General features: G+C 43.8%; 1 non-coding gene across 1 annotated transcript; it reads right to left on the reverse strand.

Moving 5' to 3' along the window:
* Positions 1-565: 565 nt before the first annotated feature.
* Trnak-cuu lies at positions 566-638 on the reverse strand. Its single transcript has one exon. It is a non-coding gene; the product is annotated as a tRNA-Lys (tRNA).
* Between the last annotated feature and the right edge of the window lie 2,632 nt (positions 639-3,270).

The following is a 3,270-nucleotide window of genomic DNA, read 5'->3' on the forward strand; positions in this document are numbered from 1 at the left end:
GCTTGTAACTTGTCAGGGCGCTCCAACCCCTTAGTGTCAGACTGCTGCAAAACGCTTCCTTTTATAATGGGAAATTCCACATCACGCCAGAAAAAACTCCAAATTCGTTCCCTTAGAGCCTTACTTAAATCAAGAGGGCTTACAATCTCCCAAAAAGAGAGGTGTATCAATTTGCACAAAAAGAAAGCTTAAAAGTTTGGAATAAGGTGTATCAATTTGTGCCCTGGATCCTGTCAGCAGACATATCTGATCCAGAGGTCTGGAACTTTCTTGCGTATCTGGCTCGTAAAAAAGAAATCCAAGAAAGGCATAATTTTCCCCTTTCCTTCCTTTTTCCCTATAATGGCAGCCATCCAGCAATGCTTAGGAAACCCACCTAAGATTGAGGAAAGTTTACAAACACCAGAAAATAATAAAGGAGAGGTTTTAAATGATAAAAAAAGACCCTAAAAATTGCCCAGTAGCAGATTCAACAGAAATCAGACAAAACCTACTCATCAGCAAAATTAATCTTTACCCTCCTCTTGCTAATTTAACAAGCCCAGATATTAACGCCCATATCTGGCGCCCAACGTGGGGTTCGAACCCACGACCCTGGGATTAAGAGTCCCATGCTCTACCGACTAAGCTAGCCGGGCCAAAGAAACCTTCAGCTAACATCAGGGAGTAGCCCTGACCAGGAAGCCTCAGTTGTCTCTCTGTCCTTAGCGGTCCCACGCGAAGACTTTTAGACCGGAAACAAAAGGAGGAAATTAGAAGAGATTTTTGCTTCTCTCCTGGTGGGAGAGGTACTAATGAATCCTGTGTTTCCAAGGGTACCAGCTGCTGGCTGGCACGAGGTTCAGGGGCTCTCACGTTGGGCGCCAGATATGGGCGTGCAGGGATCTCAGGGTGCCAGCTGTTGGGCGTGGAGCCGGTCTCCTGCGCGCACCTGGGAAGCGGTGGGTCCCGTGGCTCGTCTGCTCCACGTTGCTGGCGGGTCCCTGCTTCTCCGGTCTCTGTGGGTCTCTGCTACCGGGGCTTGCCCGGTCGAGTTCCGTCCCAATTTCACCCATACACTCTCTCTCTCTGAGTTCAGGACCGTCAGCAACCCGCTTCCCAGGTGCACGCAGGAGACTGGCGCCACACCCAGCAGCTGGCACCCCGAGTACCCCGCACGCCCATAGCTCATTGCTTCCCTCTTGCCCCCAGACATCCTTTATCCATTTGTATCCAGACTATCCTTGAGAAACATCTGCCCTGTCCCAATCCTGCCATATGGTGTCCTTCAGTGGCTTTCCTTGGCTCTTGGGGTAAAGAGTAGAAGCTTTCATTGGACCATAGGCCCTCAAAGAAATGCTCATTATACACCTTCTCTAATCTATATATGTGCCCAACTGCTCTGGTCATCTTACCACCTTGGGGTCCAATGGCCTTCCACTTGCTGACCCTTCCATCTATGGTACCCCCTCCATGCTGCCCCTACTAACCCTGGAGATGCTTCAGATCCTAGCTTATGTCTTGTTGGGGATAATCTTCTCTGACAGCATTCTTTCCCCGAGCCCAGAGCCATTTTCTTCCTTCAGAGGACATGAATATGTTTCTTAAATGTTTCTAGTTATACAGTAATTCAGTAGACTTGAAAGATGCCTATCTTTTGCACTGGGCTTTAAATTCCTGTGCAGCAGAAAACGTTGATAGTGTGATGCTTGCTATTACATCCCCAACATGTATTACAGTCCTAGCATGTAGAAGGAACAAATTTTATTTTATTAATGGATAGATGACTGGATGGAGAGCCTGGGTTGCCCAGTTGTTCTATCTTCTAAATTCAACTCCACAAGTCTCCATAGGAGCTGGCATAGATGTTGACTTGTACGGCTAGCAAAAAGGAGTGTGAAACACCCAAAAACTTAGTTGGCTCTTGGAGCTATAAGTTAATCAAGCAAAAATGTGTCCATTTTTTGACAGTTTTTAATTTAGAGTCTTAAGGAAACTATTTCTAGAGGCTTACCCCACCCAATCCTAACCTCCTTTAAAAGGTGACTCTCAGAGAGAAAGATGCTAACAGGTAACCACATGTCTTTCTCCAATGGTCTCTGCTTACAGAAGGGTAAGTTCTGTTCATGGGGAAAAAACACAGTGAATCCAAGAACAAGTCCATGGAAGGTGGGCTTCCCAAAACATGGGAACCAGAGACTAGAAATCCTTCATCCACTTAATCTGACTTAGTACATAAAGTTTGAATGAAGAAAAGAGTTTAAAAACTTAAACATGCGGTGTAACCCTAACAATTCATTTGTTCAAATAAAAGAAGTTTAACTTCACAACAACAGTATGAACACTAGAACATTTCCTGGGAGTGAAAGAATTGCAGATTTGAAATTTTGCTTTTTATCTTCATGGGAAAAACAAGAGCTCACAAACTTAAATAAGTTAAAATTCTTTTTGGTAAACTCATAAGATCTTGGCTATTGCTTCTTGAAGCCTCAACTGTGTTTTGCTGATCTTTGCCTTGATTCAGTTAAAAAAGTTCAAACAAAAAGATGAAGTCATTTTCTTCATCCTTCTGTGTTTCTTTATATTCTATCTTTGCCTATGATTTTGCTAGATTCCTGCCACTATGAATCTTTTTTCTTTAACTGTAAACCACCTGATTCTGATTTCCCCTTCCCATAAGTCTAAATTTTTAAGGCATTTTAGATGAAATGCACAACAGATGGGCTATGAGCCAAGCAAAACAGAATGGGAGAAAAGACAAAATTGTCGGGCAACAACTATATGGAAGGTGAAATAACTCTCAGATAGGACATAGTTCTATGCAGAAGCAGTAGTCCCAATAAGACAAACAGTTGACAGCTAACTGTAGATGAGGGTGATGTTTTCTTACTAAAGCTACAGAAACAACTGCATTTACCTTTAGTGCCATTACTTAGCATTCTGTCAATCACATTTTTTGGTCCTGACATTATATCTTTATACTACTCTTCACATACTCATAAAGGAAAACGTGTGTGTGCATATGTATAGATGTGATACATGTGCACATGTGTGTGCCAGTGCATGTGCACTGGCCAGAAGAGGAGATCAGATATCCTGCTTTATTGTGCTCTCTTTTATTCCCTGGAGACAGGGTCTCTCTATCTAAACCTGGAGTTTATCATTTCAGGTAGACAACTGGCCAGCGAGCCCCAGGGACCCGCCTGTCTCTGCCCCATAGCACTGGGGTGACAGGCATATGGTCACAACTGGCTTTTGACATGAGTTCTAGGGATCGAAACTCAGGTCCTC

This window comes from Nannospalax galili, unplaced genomic scaffold (genome assembly GCF_000622305.1).
Source record: "Nannospalax galili isolate Female #2095 unplaced genomic scaffold, S.galili_v1.0 scaffold1051, whole genome shotgun sequence".
NCBI lineage: Eukaryota > Metazoa > Chordata > Mammalia > Rodentia > Spalacidae > Nannospalax > Nannospalax galili.